This window comes from Canis lupus, chromosome X, assembly GCF_011100685.1.
Source record: "Canis lupus familiaris isolate Mischka breed German Shepherd chromosome X, alternate assembly UU_Cfam_GSD_1.0, whole genome shotgun sequence".
Lineage (NCBI taxonomy): Eukaryota > Metazoa > Chordata > Mammalia > Carnivora > Canidae > Canis > Canis lupus.
In genome coordinates, this window is record NC_049260.1 from 71,356,562 (window position 1) to 71,375,418 (window position 18,857).

General features: G+C 36.4%; 1 pseudogene; it reads left to right on the forward strand.

The window, feature by feature from the left end:
- The first annotated feature begins 18,217 nt into the window (after positions 1-18,217).
- Positions 18,218-18,371, forward strand: LOC119868698 (annotated as a pseudogene).
- The last annotated feature ends 486 nt before the right edge of the window (positions 18,372-18,857 follow it).

Genomic DNA, 18,857 nt, shown 5'->3' on the forward strand with positions numbered 1-18,857 from the left:
AACATCCTTTTTGAACTTGGCCACAGCAACTTCTTGGAAGATACATCCATGAAGGCAAGGGAAACAAAAGCAAACATGAATTATTGGGACTTCATCAAGATAAGAAGCTTCTGCACAGCAAAAGAAACAGTCTACAAAACTCAAAGACAACCTACAGAATGGGAGAAGATATTTGCAAATGACATATCAGATAAAGGGCTAGTTTCCAAGATCTATAAAGAACTTATTCAACTCAACACCAAAGAAACAAACAATGCAATCATGAAATGGGCAAAAGACATGAACAGAAATCTCACAGAGGAAGACATAGACATGGCCAACACGCACATGAGAAAATGCTCTGCATCACTTGCCATCAAGGAAATACAAATCAAAACCACAATGAGATACCACCTCACACCAGTGAGAATGGGGAAAATTAACAAGACAGGAAACTACAAATGTTGGAGAGGATGCGGAGAAAAGGGAACCCTCTTACACTGTTGGTGGGAATGTGAACTGGTGCAGTCACTCTGGAAAACTGTGTGGAGGTTCTTCAAAGAGTTAAAAATAGACCTGCCCTACGACCCAGCAATTGCACTGCTGGAGATTTACCCCAAAGATACAGATGCAATGAAACGCCGGGACACCTGCACCCTGATGTTTATAGCAGCAATGTCCACCATAGACAAACTGTGGAAGGAGCCTCGGTATCCATCGAAAGATCAATGGATAAAGAAGATGTGGTTTATGTATACAATGGAATATTACTCAGCTATTAGAAATGACAAATACTCACCATTTGCTTCAACGTGGATGGAATTGGAGGGTATTATGCTGAGTGAAATAAGTCAATAGGAGAAGGACAAACATTATATGTTCTCATTCATTTGGAGAATATAAATAATAGTGAAAGGGAATAGAAGGGAAGGGAGAAGAAATGGGTAGCAAATATCAGAAAGGGAGACAGAACATGAGAGACTCCTAACTCTGGGAAACGAACTACGGGTGGTAGAAGGGGAGGAGGGTGGGGGGTGGGGGTGACTGGGTGATGGGCACTGAGGGGGGCACTTGACGGGATGAGCACTGGGTGTTATTCTGTATGTTGGCAAATTGAACACCAATAATAAATTTATTATTAAAAAAATAAAATGATCAAGAAAAGCAAAAAAAAAAAAAAAAAGAAAAGGAAAAGAAAAAAAAGAACTTATGAAACTCAACAGCAAAGAATCAAACGATCCAATCATGAAATGGGCAAAAGACATGAATAGAAATCTCACAGAGGAAGACTTAGACATGGCCAAGAAGCACATGAGAAAATGTTCCACACCACTGGCCATCAGGGAAATACAAATCAAAACCACAATGAGATACCACCTCACACCAGTGAAATTGGTGAAAATTAACAAGACAGGAAACAACAAATGTTGGAGAGGATGTGGAGAAAGGGGAACCCTCTTATACTGTTAGTGGGAATGTGAACTGGTGCAGCCACTCTGGAAAATTGTGTGGAGGTTCCTTAAAGAGTTGAAAATAGATCTGCCCTACGACCCAGCAATTGCACTGTTAGAGATTTATCCCAAAGACACAGATGCAGTGAAATGCTGGAACACCTGCACCCCGATGTTTCTAGCAGCAATGTCCACCATAGCCAAACTGTGGAAGGAGCCTCAGTGTCCATTGAAAGATGAATGGATAAAGAAGATGTGGTATATGTATACAATGGAATATTTTTCAGCCGTTAGAAAGGACAAGTACCCACTATTTGCTTTGATGTGGAGGGACCTGGAGGGTATTGTGCTGAGTGAAATAAGTCAATCGGAAAAGGACAAACATTATATGGTCTCATTCATTTGGGGAATATAAAAATTAGTGAAAGGAAATAAAAGGAAAGAAAAGATAATGAGTGAAAATATTAGTGAGGGTGACAAAATATGAGAGACACCTAACTCTGGGAAATGAACAAGGGGTATTGGAAGGGGAAGTGGGTGGGGAGTTGGGGTGACTGGGTGATGGGCATTGAGGGGGCACTTGGCGGGATGAGCACTGGGTGTTATGCTATATGTTGGCAAATTGAACTTCAAGAAAAAAATGAAAGGATAAAAACCATGTGATCCGTTCAAGAGATTTAGAAAAACTTTGGACAAAGTATAGCATTCTTTCATGATAAAACCCTCAACAAAGTATGTTTGGAGGGAATATATACCTCAACATAATAAAGGTCGTGTTTGGAAAACCCACAGCTAACATCATCCTCAGTGGGGATAAAAGTTTTCCTCCATGGTCAGGAATAAGACCGGAATGTCCACTCTCACCACTGTTATTTAACATATTACTGGAAGTCCTAGCCACAGATATTAGACAATAAAAAGAAATAAATGCATCCAAAATTAACAGGGAAGGAGTCAAACTTTCTCTATTTGTAGATGACATGATACTCTATATAGAAACCCAAAAGATTGTACCATACAATTGCTAGAACTGATACACAAATACAGTAAAGTCCCAAGATACAAAGTCAACATACAGAAATATGTTGCATTTCTATACATCAATAATGAAGCATCATAAAGAGAAATCAAGGAATCAATCCCACTTGCAATGGCATCCAAAAACAATAAGATACCTATGAATAAACCTAACCAAATAGGTGAAAGACCTATAGTCTGAAAACTGTAGAACACTGATGAAGAAATGGAAGGTAACCTAAGATATGGAAAAACATTCTACACTCATGGATTGGAACAACAAATATTGTTAAAATATCTGTACTGCTCAAAGCAATCTACACATGTAGTCCAATCCTTATCAAAATACCACCCGCATTTTTCACAGAAGTAGAACAAAACATCCTAAAATTTGTATGGAACCACAAAAGACCCTGAATAGCCTAAGCAATCTTGAAAAAGAACAAAGCTGGAGGTATCACAATCTCAGATTTCAAGATATACTACAAAGCTGTAGTGACCAAACAATATGGTACTCCACAAAGATACACATAGATCAATGAAACTGAATAGAAAATCCAGAAATAATCCCACAACTCTGGTCAATTAATCTTCATCAAAACAGGAAAGACTATTCAATGGGAAAATGACAGTCTCTTGAACAGTGATGGGAAAATTGGGCAGCAATATGCAAAAGAATGACACTGGACCACTTTTTTTACACCATACACAAAAATAAATTCAAATTGATGAAAGACCTAAATGAGAGGAAGGAAACCATTAAAATCCTAAAAGAGACCACAGGCAGTAACCTCTTTGACATTCACCATAGCAACTTCTTTCTAGGTATCTCCTGAGGTAAGGGAAACAAAGAAAAAAAAAAACCTATTGGGACTTCATCAAAATAAAAAGCTCCTGCACAATGAAGGAAAGAATCAACAAAACTAAAAGGCCACTTAATGAAAGTGAGAAGGTATTTGCAAATGACATATCTGATAAAGGGTTAGTATCCAAAAATATATGAAGAGTTTATTCAACTCAACACCTCAAAACTGAAAAAATCCAGTTAAGAAATGGGCAGAAGACATGAATAGTTTCAAAAGAAGACATACAGATGTCCAACAGACACATGAAAAGATGCTCAACATCACTAATCATCAGGGAAATACAAAACTACAATGAGATATCACCTAACATTTATTAGAATGGCTAAAATAAAAAACGCAAGAAACAACAGGTGTTGCTGAGGATGTGGATAAAAGGGAACTATCTTGCACTCTTAGTGGGAATGCAAACTGATGCCGCCATTCTGGAAAATAGTTTGGAGGTTCTTCAGAAAGTTAAAGAAGGAGCTGGAGATGTGTGTACTTAGAGAAAGTCATATGCCTTTACTGAACAAATTGCCTGAGAATCTATTATGCCATCACCTGGGTCATTGGTTTAGAACCATCATTCAAGACTATCAACAGAGAGAAGCACACCTTCCTTGCCCTTTTAGTAGCAATTGGCTTGGGCTCCAATAGTAAAATTATGAGTATTGAATTAGTGGAGTATAGATCACTTATATCAGGGTTTCCTTCCAGTATTCTTCAATTACATTAGATATTATGTGTGACTGGCTCTGAGAGCAGATCTAGTCAATCATACTGTCCTTTCTCATTGCATATTACACTCCCTATGTGAAAGGGGTATAAGAGAGGAAAGTAAAGGAAATAGGGGATTGGGAAGGAGTAGTGATGAAGTGTCATGGAAAGATTTACAGAGAAGGTCAGTTATCCTTTAGCCCATGAAAGGTAAATAGAAATTCACCAAGGAAAAAGGCAGAAAAAAGTTAAATGCATTGAGGCTAATAGACAAGGGACTAATAGAGCCAATGAAAGACTTGAATAAATAGAAACATACTCTAAGGAAAAGCTTCATAATAAGAAATAGAGAGCTATAAGGGAGAGAAAGAAAAGAAAGGAAGAAAAAGACAGACACACACACATACACCCACAGTTATATTGATAAGAAGATATCCTGAGAAGACTGAGAAAGCAAAAAAGGTACAGAGAGAGAAATTAAAATCCAGGATATAAAAATAGTTATAATCACCCATACTGTAGGGTTTTAAGTGCTGTTTTAAGATGACATCATGGTGAAACAAAACAATATACATATATTTTCTCAGAACACTAGCTCATGGCTGTGGGGAATCTGAATGTGTAGGAAATGAACACCACATTTTCTCATTCTTGATGACACTTACTATTTACAAATGGCTGTTTTAAGGGTAAATATTGATTATAATTCTAAAAGTAGGCAGATATGTCATTAATATATTTAATAATTAAGGATAGTAACATAATACAGTATTGACAAATAAGACAATCTTTTTTTCCTGAACTTGATCTAAAAGTAGAATCTCAAATGGCTGCTGTTGCAATTTCCAGGACTACAATGGTTTTTATTATTATTTGAATTCATTTTCTTGGTTTTATGAAACTTCTGGAAAGATTTTTTGCAGCTGATGAGCCCAAATGTTAAGTGTAGGTGATTTGGCTTCTGCTTTGGGCAATGTTGTTGAGCATTCTAGCTTCCTGGAAGGAACATGGGAGATAGAGATCAATTTTGCTTCATGGTGCTTAATATCACCTCAAGGTCTTTTCCCTTCTGTTTCTTTTTCCTCTTCCTTTTGAATCATACATTCAAATAACCACACAAATAACCATACGTGAACATTCAAAGTAAAGCAGCTCAGCATGTCTTTGTAGAGGTACAGAATATAATATGGCATTACACATGCTCAATATGCTGTTTTGAATTCTCTAGAACTTTGTTGCTCCAAAATCAAATATCTTCAGATAAAGGGAAAGTATGTTGCTCAGTCAGAAACATGTAGATGCCAAGTTTGATTTCTCTTCCATATTCTTACCATTTTCAGCATCTATTTTGCAACCTGAGAGGGTTTTTTTTTCTGTTTTCTTCTCCATTTGGAGTTTAGAAAGTAAGCAGCAGGTAAGGAATCACTGTATCTAGGGAAAGGCACTGGGTGATTTATCTTTGAAAAGCCTGTATTAGCTACAGACAGATCTAGGAAGAAAAGAGAGTAGCTGATAGCTAGCATATCCATGCTATCTCAATGGATAAAAGAGAATAGGCAATCAAGGAAGGCTTACCCATATCCCTCCCTTTCTTGACTTAGAAGAAATGGTTACTCTATTTGTATATGGAGAATGTAACTAAGAATGCCCTAAGCATACTTCTAGCTACAAAAAGTCTCCTACTATTTCCTTTTCATGAAACATTTTTTTAATTGCAGAGGTGTATCAGTAGCTTAAAAAATCAGCATCCCTTTAGATGCTAGTGGCTTACAGTTTCCACTCCAATGACATTAGCATCTACAATTCTTGTTTTTGATGATTATTAAGTCATCATTGATTTCTCTGCCGCCACTATAGCATGTGTCCTTACCCTGTTACAGAGGCACTCACCAGTGCCCTCAATTCCCCACTCGTGATCTATTTCTACTGCCTGTACTTTTGCTCTACTGCCCTTGATTTGAAAAGAGTCAGTCTGCCTTGTGGTCATAACATTTTCAAATGTCCTTAGGTAGTCTACATGATTGATTATCACAATTATTTTGTATCTCCAATCCAAAGTAGACATATCCTTTCAGGTTTATGGTTTTCCAAGTATTAGAACAATTTCCTCTAGAAATGACCATGAGGTATTTGAGTAACTCTTGGCATTTCTCATTAACTATTAATCACTCTTTAAAGATAAAGAAAATATTAGTACTGGGGTGCCTGGGTGGCTCAGTCAGTTAAGTGTCTGGCTCTTGATCTCAGCTCAGGTCTTGGTCTTAGGGTCATGAGTTCAAGCCCCATATAGTGTGGAGCCTACTTAAAAAAAAAAAAAGAATATGAAGCACTTTTCTCTTACCTCCTTTTCATAACTCCTTTACTCAATCAACCATTCACCAAATGTTTGTTGAGCATTTGTGCTAGGTACTAGTGATAAAGTGGTGAATGAGACATACAAGTTTTCTACCCTCACAGAGGTTATAGTTTAGTGGAACAAGCACATGATTACATGAAAGTTTAATAAGTGTTATGCAAGGGAAAGAAGACTTCATAGTTTGAGGAAATAGCAGCTTAGATGAATCATGAAAGCTAGGAGGAAAAGAGATGGGGTAGGGTAGGAGATTATTCCTTACAATTTTGAAAAATACCTAAGCATAGTTGGAATATAAAACATAAAGGGAAGTGTAGTAACAGATAGGACTGGATAGGGAAAGAAAGAAGAAACAAAATAAAAAAGAAAAGCATAGATAATGGGAACCGTGTAATGCATTCTAAAAACTTTGACTTTATCATATGGTAACAGGAAGCCATGTATTAGATGTAAATAGAGAAGTAACAAGGTTACTTGCACTTGGAAAAGACCACTTTGGAATGTGCCAGAACTAATTGGAAAAGGGCAAGGAGGGGTGAGGGGAAAAGAGTTAAAGGGCTGTTGTTGTAGTAGGCAGGCTACATTTGGTGGTGGACTGAACTAAGGTAGTGGTATGGAGATAGAACAGACTGGGCAGAGTTGAAAGGTAGAATATATTCAACTTAGATATGGGAAAACAGAGAAAAGAGTCAAGGATGGCACCTTATTTCTGGTTTGCATAACTTACCTGGGGGGGACAGTGGTGGTGTCATTTATTAGGATAGGAAATAAAAGATAAGTAGCTGGTTTGGGGAGGAAGATGATTTCAATATTAGAGCTTAGGGTTTAAGCTATCTTTAAGATGTCCAAGTGGAGATGCCAAGTAGATATATAAAACTGAAACGAAGCTTAAAAGAAAGATCAGGCATGAAGCTAAATTTGTGAGGACATGTGAATATATGACCTAGACCATGAGGAGCACACAGAATAAAAAAGCATAAAACCTAGAAGATAGATATTTAGGAAAACCTAATGATTGGACAGAGAAAGAGAGGATTGTAAAACATCTGAAAAGAAGTAGACAGATAAGTAGAAACACAATAAGATATGGAAACAGCCAAAATGTTCATTGATAGATGAATGGTTAAAGAAAATGTGGCATACACACACAGACATACACACACAGACATACATACATGCAATAAAATATTACTCAGCCATAAGAAAGAATGAGATGATGCTACTTGCGACAACATGTATGGAGGGAGAGGGTATTATATTATGCGAAATAAGTCAGACTGGGAAAGACAAATAACATATGATTTCACTTACATGTGGAATAAAAAATGAATAAGCAAACCAAAAAAGCAGAAACAGATCCATAAATGCAGAGAACAAACTGATGGTTGCCAGAAGAGAATGGGGTGGAGTGATGAGTAAAATGGATGAAGAGAAGTGAGAGATAAAAGATTTCAGTTATGGAATAAATAAGTCACAGGAATAAAAGATATGGAATAGGGAATATAGTCAATGGTATTGTAGTAGCATTGTATGATGACAAAATGAGAGCTACAATTCTGGTGAGCATAGACTAATGTACAGACTTGTGGAGTCTCTATGTTGTACACTTAAAACTAATGTAACATGGTGTGTCAACTATACTTCATTAAAAAGTTTAAAAATAAATAGGGCAGTGTAGCAGAAACCAACAGAAGAGAAAACGTGGAGGAAGATAAAATATCAAATGCTGATGGTATGTCAAACAAGATAGAACAAGACTAAAAAGAGAACTTGGATTTTATCACATGCAGGCTAGTAGCTACTATGCTAAGAATATCTTCAAGGAAGTTTTCATAGTTAGGTGGGTAGGTGGGTGATTCTAGGGGTTGGAAAGAAAACCAGAATGCACTGGTTTGAGAAGTTACTGAAAAAAAGGCAAATGGAGACAATGAATCTCAACTAAACCACTCTTTTGAGGAATTTGGCCAAGAAAGGAGAAGAAAAATACAATGGAATCAAGATAGATAAATAGACTCCAGAGAAAGGTATTGTTCTTGATGCTACTTAGTGCCTCTGTAGTTGAAGTAACTATTTTGATTTTTAAGTGGAGGGAGGGGCAAAGGGTGAGGGGAGAGAGAGAGAATCCCAAGCAGACTCCATGCCTAGTGTGAAGCCCAATGTAGTGCTTGATCTCATGACCCTGAGATAATTACCTGTCCAAAATCAAAAGTCAGATGCACAACTGATTAGCCCACCTAGGCACTCCTAAATATTTTGATTTCTTCTATTGCTATAAGGAATATATGGAATTTATATTGACTATAAATTCCTTCTTTTGGGGAATGAATCCTAAGGCAACACAGGAAGGAGGGAAGAGAAGCGCTCAGCAGGGGAATCAGGCAGAATCAAAGGAGGGGCAGTGAAGCTTCCAGTTTCCAGAAGTCACTAACACAGGAAGTGCACCTGAGGGAAAGTGCATCACAAACTGGACTGGCTCCAGACAGAGGTGTCTGTGCCCTGCTGCCTTCAGGAGCCATGCCCACTGGAAGCACGATTCCAGCAGCACAAGCCCCGGATCCCAGGGCACCAAGTGGACAAAGCCCACGATCCTGCACTCCCCCCACCCTCAGGACAGGCGGAAGAGGGGAGGGCACAGGATAGCAAGGACTCTCCTGCCACTGGACAGCCCCAAGCTGTGCAGATCAGTGCACCCGCGCAGGCCCCTGGAGCATCTAGGCCAACGCAGACTGGGAGACTGCATTAGTTACTATTGGGGAGCTGACTCCAGAGCTGGAGATCTGGCTGCTGCCATTGTTGTTTTTCCCCCTTGTTTCACCTTGTGCCTGGGAGAGGCCGGGATGCCATGGAATAAAACCTCACAGGATAAACAGCTCCAACTGAGCCCAGCACCAGGCAGGGGCGGGGCATCTCCCCAGGTACACACACCTGAGAATCAGCAGAGTAGATCCCTTCCCCAGAAGACTAGCTGGAAGAACAGGGGAAGGGCAGCCCTGGTGGCTCAGTGTTTTGGCGCTGCCTTCAGACCAGGGTGTGATCCTGGAGACCTGGGATCAAGTCCCACGTTGGGCTCCCTGCATTGAGCCTGCTTCTCCCTCTGCCTGTATCTCTGCCTCTATTTCTCTCTCTGTGTCTCTCATGAATAAATAAATAAAATCTTAAAAAAAAAAAAAAAAAAAAAGGAAGAACAGGGGAAGAGCAAGTTCTTGAGCAAGCAGTGCTGGAAAGCTCCAGGAGAAGTCAAGGGATTTATAGTATATAGAACTAGAGGGTACCCCTCCTTTCCCCCTCTTTTTCTAGTACAAATCGTTTTTATATCGGACTAAAAATTTCCAGTATTTTTTCTCTTTTCCCACCTAAACTACAATATTTTACCACCTCTTCATTTTTAAGCTTCTTCCTTTTTGACTTTCATATTTCTACAATTACAGGTCTTAGATATATTTTCCAATTCTAGATGCTCTTCACCATACTCAGTTTAATTTTGGAAGATATACTAGATATGTTTTTGTATTTTGTGTTCTTTGTTTTCTCTGCCTCATTTTGTTCTACAATGGTGGAAGTTAAAACCTTTTAAAACATGATGAGCATGCACCCAGAACCAAGTGGAATACCATGCTGGTTCATTCTGTGAGATTATATTCTCTCTTCATTCCCGTTCTGTCCCCCTCTTTTATCTCGTTTATGTTTTGGTGGTCAATATTGGGGCTTTCTACCAGTAGTGATGGTTTATATAAATTTGGGACTGCACATCTTCTAACATACAGAACTTACTACACTCAGAACCAAGAGGATCACCCTCTAGGACACCTCAAGCAGACTACATTCTCCCTCCACTGCAACTTCTTCACCACCACCATCTCCCAGTTCCCCCCTTTTTTCTTCTCTTTTTATCTTTTTATTTATTCCTCTTTACTTTTTTTTTTCCTCCTTTTTTGGGATTCTTCACCTTTTATTTTTTACTACTTTGTTTTAAAATTTGTTTTTGACTTTAGTGGTCCTTTTGTTTTACTTTGTTCTGATCTTTGTTTTCATTTTCTGGTCTCTGACCTCATCAGAATCATCTAGGGTGAAATTTACTTAGGTCGTGTTTGATATTCTTGATGCAGCCCACTCATACAGCCACTCTGCACTGAGCAAAATGATTAGAAGGAAGAACTCACTACAAAAGAAAGAATCAGAAACAGTACTCTCTGCCACAGAGTTACAGAATTTGGATTGCAATTTGATGTCAGAAAGCCAATTCAGAAGCACAATTATAAAGCTACTGTTGGCTCAGAAAAAAAGCATAAAGGACTCTAGAGATTTCATGACAGCAGAATTTAAATTTAATCAGGCCAAAATAAAAAATCAATTAAATGAGATGCAATCCAAACTGGATGTCCTAACAATGAGGGTCAATGAGGTGGAAGAGAAAGTGAGCAACATAGAAGACAATTTGATGGTAAGGAAGCTGAGGAAAAAAGAGAAAAACAATTAAGAGACATTAAGGAAAGGATAAGGGAAATAAATGATAGCCTCAGAAGGAAGAATCTATGTATAATGTTTTTAGCAATTACCACATTTTATTGATATATGCTTACTTTTATGATAATTTCTGTGACATCTGGGTTCCCAACTAGAATGAAAGTTTCACAAAAGTAGAGACTGTTTTTGTATCTCTGGGACCTAGAATAGCATCTGGTACTTAATAGATAGTCTACAAGTACTTGCTAAATGAATAAATGAAGACTCTGTACATATCAATATGCATATCCTTGTTAAGCTTCCTTCCTAAACTTCCTTTAACTTTAATACATAGCTAAGCAACCAATGCTTGTAGGTAGTTCCATAGACAGTGCTTGCAGTAGGCCCATGTAGATATATTCTTTGTGGGCATAATTCCATGTTATAGACCTTCCTAGCCTCAAATAAAAATGTACTTATTTTATGTCCTAACTTTTTAATACTCAGGATTTTTTAGTTTTTATTTATTTATATTTAATTTTTTTCCTAAATATTTCATTTATTTGTTCACTTGTTTGTTTGGAGAGCATATGAGCACAGGGAAGGGCAGAGCTAGAGAAAGAGAAAATCAAGCAGGCTCTGCACTGAGCGTGGAGCCTGAGTGCTCATCTCATGATGTGGGACTCATAAATCAAGTCAGAGGTTTAGCTGCCTGAGCCACCTAGAAGACCCTTTTAAGTTTTTATTTTAATTGCAGTTAGGTAACATTCAGTGTTATAATAGTTTCAGGTGTATGATACTCTAGTCTTAAAAAATCAGAATAACTCAACAAAATTAATGCTTAACTTATATACAACCTTCCAGAGATCATGTCTTAAATGAATTCTTTGTATAGGAGTAAGGCTCCCTTTGAGGTAAGGGGTGGAAGTGGATGCATGGGATGGAGTCATGTCATAGAATCTAACAGAAGCTATGAATTCTTTCTCTGTATGGATATACAAATGCATGTAGACATAAATTATTTTATATATATTTTTAGGGGAATCGTGGTAGAAATCCTATCCATGGAAGATAGGATTTTTGGAGAATTTAATTTAAGGCTAGGTTGTTATTGAACCAGAAACCAGGCATTTGGTAGTAAAAATTGAGGTTGGGTGATGGGTACAAGAGTATTATTAGTATTATCTCTACTTTTGAAATTTTCCATTATAAAGAATTAAAAAACTAAAGTGCCAATCCAGTTTTTTTTTTTTTCTTAAGAAGAAAACAGAGGCATGGTTTTTGGAAAGAAATGCTTGACACTTCAAGATTTTTTTTACAGAATTTATTTATTTATTCATGACAGAGAGAGAGAGAGAGGCAGAGACACAAGCAGAGGGAGAAGCAGGCTCCATGTAGGGAGCCTGATGTGGGACTCGATCCTGGGTCGCCAGGATCACACCCCAGGCTGAAGGCAGCGCTAAACCACTGGGCCACCAGGGCTGCCTGACACTTCAAGATTTTTTAAGTGAAAAATTGATCCTCTTATTCATACAGACTTAAAAGTTTACCATCATCTTCAAATCCTTTATCTCTTGGCCCCTTAATTAATCAATTGTCAAATCTTACCAATTCTACCTCTGCAACTTTTGCATTACACCTATTCTTTCCATCTCCCCTGTTACTTCTATGGCTCTAGACTTGATTACTTCTCATCAAATCCATTGCAGAAAAATCTCCTAAACTTGGATGCTAAACTTTCTTCCCAAACCATTCACTGATCCTGCCTATGAAAGTGACCTCTTTCCACCTTTGGGCATCATGGCACTAATCACAATTTCCCTCATAAGTATACTTATTCATGTCCAAAGTCTGTGTTAACATCTTTACACTACCTAAACTATTTTGAGTTACAGAACCTAGGAGAATCTGCTGAACATTGTAGATTCTCTTTCCACGTCACCTGGTCTCTGAAAAATGCATGTAATATCCTCATTCAAACACAAGAATACTTTAAAAAATAATGCCAAAGGCTTTGTGCATTCCCCCAGACAAGGATCCTCCAGTTTTCAGATTCAGTACACTCCACACACCACCCCAGGTAGTAAGTGCTCCAACTAGAAATATTTCAGTATCACACAGTACCTTATTCACAGACCCAGACCTTGAGTGGCTCCACAACAAAGTCCTCTTTATATGTTATCCCTCTTATTTTTGCATTTTTCTCACTCAAAGCACAAATGAAGTATCTATCTAATCTAGATTGTCAGGCAATGAATATTCATGTTGACCAAAAAGGGAACAAAAAAATGAATCCTAAAAAGTCTGTCATTTCCCTCTTCTCTCCTCCTTCCCACCCACTTACAACCCCATCTGGAAGGGATCTCTCTTTTCTTCTAAACTGAATTGGACTGAACACTATAGATCACATTAAATTGATCAATATGAAATTGCCAATAGTCTACTATTTTTGACCTACAAAAATGCCAACATCATATGTTCCCACCTAATACATAGGGATAAAATATTACTACTAAATAAAATATTACTACTAAAGTGTCAGCCTTTTAAGGGCAGGAATGGCAGGTCTTCTTCCCACCTCAGTCCCTGCATATAGTTGGTGCTCAGTAAATTTTTTATGAATGATGTCTACTTATTGAGATTTCTCAAATTCAAATAAGAACTTTCATTTAAAGAGATATTGGTAAACACAATTTATGAAAAGGGTGTTTGAGAATACTTGACTCTTTGGGGATCCCCTTTATTAAAAAGACATTTAAAATATTTTATAAAAAGCATTGACAAAATACACATTTACCACTTTAAGGTTATATAAGGAAGATCCTCCTGGAAAAAGCAAAGTGATGTTACCTGCTGAGCAAATCTCATGTTTTATCACACAAATCATCCAACTCTGTATAAATTAGAGACAAGAAAGCAAATGTACCAACCAAAACTTCTCCCATGTCCCTTGAGCAGAATTTCACACTGTGAGACACTTCTGAAATGAATTCTTAGCAGTTTCTGAAGAAGAGATATTCTGACTGATATTTCTACCTTAAAAGAAACCATCCAGCAAACAGTAGTACTTCCACGACAACATGAACCCTTAGTAAACCTAGTGGAGACCTGGTTGAACATGCCCACATAAGTATTACCTATATATATAAGTATATATAGTAGTACCTATATATATATATATATATAAGTATTACATATATATATATATGGCAAAATTATCTGTTATCTATCTATCATCATCATCTATCTATCATCTATCTATCATCTGTATCTTTTGGCAACTTTCAAGTTTTAAACTGTGTACATGGGTTAACTGTTAGCTAACTGTTTGTTTAAGAAACAGCACTAGATTAAGCAAGGCTTTTTAATTCCCTTTATAATGGCCACTCCCCTCCCTGCGGGGCCCTGACATCTCTGACTCACCATTACCTCTTCCCCTAGCAGTGTATTCCTGAGTTTGGCACCTCCTGTCCTTCCCCACCTTATCAGAAAATGAACCCTGTAGTTTTTCATGGGTTAGTCCCCTCAGGCCCTGGGAAGCATCCCCAAACCAAATCAACCAACCTACCCCGGTCCCCACAAAGGTGGCCAGGTTGGGAGCAGACTCTTCAGACAAAGCCTCTCCAGCTCTGGACAACATCCTCACTCGTTGTGGTCTATCAATGGAGGCTGGGTGCATGTGGAACCAGTATATCCAATAAGAGACTAGGTGATCTCTAGGAAAATCACATGGGCCTCTTGTTCCAAAACAAAAAAAAAAAACAAAAAAACAAAAAAACAAAAAACAAAAAACAAAAAACAAAACAAAACAAAACTTAATTTCAGTAGTATGAAAAACTTCCCTCCCATGCAGCTGTGTTCTCCCCTTTAAGGCTGCTATTGTAACAAAGAACATCTGTTTACTTTCTGTGCCCATCATATAGATTTACAACTACTGTTTTACATAATTGTCTATTAAGTGAAAGAAAGAAGAAAAAAAAGGAATAAAAAATTAAAAATCACCATCAATACTGACTTTTACATTAACCTATGTATTTACCTTTACCACATTCTTTATTTCTTCCCATGAATTTGAGTTCTCCCTAGTGTCCTTTTACTTTAGACTGGAGAACTTTTATTAGCATTTCTTTGAGGGCATGTTCACTAGCAATAAATTGAAGGGTGTTTTTTGTTTGTTTGTTTTTGTTTTATTTTTAGAATGCTTCATTGTCAACTTTTCTTTGAGCCCTTTAATATGTTATCCCACTGTTTCCAGCTTCCATAGTTTCTGATGAGAATTCAGCTATTAATCTTAGTCAGGAAACCTTGTACAAGATAAGTTTTCTCTTGCTGCTTTCAAAATTCTCTTAGGCTTTGGTTTTTGACAGTTGCATTATAATGTACTGTGGATATCTTTGAGTTTATCCTACTTGGAGTTCATTGATATTTTCATAAGTATAGGTTAATGTTTTTCATCAAATTTGAGTTTCAGCTTTGTATCTTCAAATATTCTTTCTTCCCTTTTCTTTCTCTACTTCTGGGCCTCCCATATGCATATGGTCATACCTTGGTATGCTTGGGGTTGTTCTACAGGTCTCTTAGGCTCTTTTCATTTCATTTTACTTCATGTTTTTTCTTTTGGTTCCTCAGACTGGTTGATCTCAATCAATTTCATGTGTCATGTCACATCTGCTAGTGAGTACCTCTAGTGAATTTTTCATTTTAGTTATTGTGCTTTTTCACTCCAAAATTTCTATTTGTTTACCTTTATAATTTCCATCTCTTGACTGATATTCTCTATTACATTGGATGTTGTTCTCAAGATTTCATTTAGATTTTTGTACATGGTTTCCTTTAGCTGTATAAACATACTTTAAGTAGTTAAAGTATGTTTAGTAAGTATAACACCTTACCTTGTCTAGTAAGTATAACATCTAGGATTCCTCAAGGACAGTTTCTATTAATTGCTTTTTTTTCCCTATGTGATGGCTATACTTTCTTGTTTCTCTGCATGTCTCATAATTTTTTGCTGTTGTTGAAAACTGGATATTTTGAAAATTATAATGTGATAACTGTGGAAATTAAATTCCTCCCTCCCCAGGGATTGTTGTTACTACTTGTTGTAATTAAAGTTGTTTGAGGCATTTTTAAACTAATTTTGTAAACTAGGTGTTCTTTGTTATATATGGCCACTAAAGACTATTCCTTCAGCTTAGTGGTCAGCCAGTGATTATATGGAGATTTCTTTAAAACCTAGAAATAAAAAAAATCCTCTAGTCTTTGCAAATGGGCATTGTGTGTGTGTATGTGTGTGTGTGTTAGGATATGCCCTCAGTACTCAGCTAGGTGATTTGTAACTCTGCCTTATCCTTTACTTCCTGTTTGTGAAGAGCCTGAAAGTGAGCCAGAGGTAAGAAACTGAGAGCTTTCTCAGATCTTTTGTAAACCTATGCATAGCCCTTGGCATGTGCAGGTCTTTCCAGATTCCCAAGAATCTGTCAGAGCTTTTCAAATTCCCCTTTTCCCCAAATCATCTCACTTCTCTTTCTTCCCAAGCTTTCTAAAAATTCTATTGTTTCCCCTAGCTTTATCCATTGCTATAGGCAGCAGGGATTAATATAGCTGCCTAAAAATGTTTTCCTCTAATGCCCACTGGGGCATTACGTCTGTTGAGATTGTCTATTTTTCTTAAATCAGTTTTATCAAGTTGTGTTCTTCAACAAACTTACCTAGTGCATCGAAGTTGTTAATAATATGTCTTTATTATCCTTTTAATGTCAGTGGGATCTGAGCAATATCCCCTCTTATATTCTTGATATTGATATTTTGTTTTTTTTTATGTTGAGCAATTTTAATTGGGCTTTATCAATTGTATTAATCTTTTATATATTTGGACTCAAATTATTTATTTTCTAATTTACTAATTTCTCTCTTAGTCTTATTATTTTCTTTCTTCCATTCATTTTGGATTAATTTAGTCCTTTTTCTAGCTTCTTAAGATTAATTATTGACTTTAAATTCCTCTTCCTTTCTAATAATATAAATCTTTAAAACTATAAAGCTTCTTTTAGGTACTGCTTTAGCTTCATCCCATAAATATTTATATGTTGTATTTTCATTGTAACCCACTTTGAAATATTTTCTAGTTTTTCTTATTATTTCTTTTTTGAAAAAATAAGTAAATGCCCTAGACTCAAACATGTCTTTAAATTTCCAAATATTTGGGCATTTTTTCTTATGTATCTTATTGCTATTGATTTCTAATTTAATCCCCTTATGATTAAAATATATTACATAAGGTTTAGATTTTTGAAATTTTTAAACTTATTTTATGATCCAGTACATACTCTGTCTTGGTGAACATATTCTATGTACATATGAAAATGTGTGTTCTAAAAATATCAGTTAAATTGAATTGGTTGATGAAGTTGAAACCTTCCACAGCCCCAAGATTTTTTTTCTCTAGTGTTTCTACCAGTTACTAAGAGGAGTTATTAAAATCTTCAAATATGATTGTGAATTTGTCTATTTCTCTCTTTAGGGTTGTAAATTATTTTTCAATTGAAATATAATTTACATGCAGTGTTTATAAGTTTCAGGTATAAAATGTAATAATCCAAAATTCCATACTTAACACAGTGCTCATTAAGATAAATGTACTCTTGATCCCCTTTATTTCAAACCCCCACCACTCTGGCAAACACCAGTGTGTTCTCTGTATTTAAGAGTTTATTTTTCTCTTTTTTTCTTTGTTCATTTGTTTTATTTTTTTAATTCCACATATGTTTGAAATCATATGGTATTTCTTTCCCTGACTATTTCACTTACCCTCTAGACCAATCCATGTTATTGTAAATGGCAAGATCTCATTCTTTTTTATGGCTAATATTCCATTGCATATACATACCACTCTTTAAAAAAATTTTATTCAAATTCCAGTTAGTTCACATACATTGTAATATTAGTTTCAGGTGTATGATATAGAAATTCAACACTTCCATAAAACACTTGGTGCTCATCACGAATGCATTCCTTAATCCCTATCACATACTTAACCTATATCACTTCTTCTTTATCCATTCATCTATAGATGGACACTTGGGCTGCTTCCTTATCTTGACTATTGTAAATGATGCTGCGACAAACATAAGAGTGCATATATCTTTTCAAATTAGCTGTTTTTTTCCCTTTGGGTAAATACCCAGTAGTGAAATTACTGGATCATATGATAATTCTATTTTTAAGCTTTTAAAAAATCTTCATACTGTTTTCCACAGTGACTACACCAATTTGCATTTCCATGAACAGTGCAATATGACTCCTTTTCTCCACATCATCACTAACACTTACTTCTTGTCTTTTTGTTATTTCTAGCCATTCTGACAAGTGTGAAGTGACATCTCATTGTGGTTTTAATTTATATTTCCCTGATGAGCTTTGTGCAGTGGCAGTATCATAGCCAATGAGGTTTATCCAAGGTGTGATTATGGGTAATTTAAAACATTTCCCTGATGATTAGTAATATTGAACATGCTTTTGTGCGTCTTTTGGCCATCTGCAAATATTATTTGGAAAAAATGTCTATTCAAGGACTCTGCCCGTTTTTTAATTGGATTGTTTGGTTTTTGAGTTGTATAAGTTCTTTATAAATTTTGGTTATCAACCCTGTATTGAATTTAACATTTGTAAATATCTGCTCCCATTCAGTAGATTGCCTTTTTGTTGTTGTTGATAGATTCCTTCAATGTACAAAAAAGCTTTTTGCTTTGGTGTAATTTCAGTAATTGCATTTTGCTTTTGTTTCCCTTGCTTCAGGAAACATATCCAGAAAAATATTGCTATGGATAATTTCAAAGAAATTACTACCTAAGTTTTCATCTAGGATTTTTACAATTTCATGTCTCACAAGTCTTTAATCTATTTTGATTTATTTTTGTGTATGATGCAAGAAAGTGGTACAGTTTCATTCTTTTGCATGTAGCTGCCTGGTTTCCAGCACCATCTGTTGAAGAGACTGTATTTTCTCCATTATATACTCTTGCCTCTGTTATAGATTAATTGGTCATATAATCA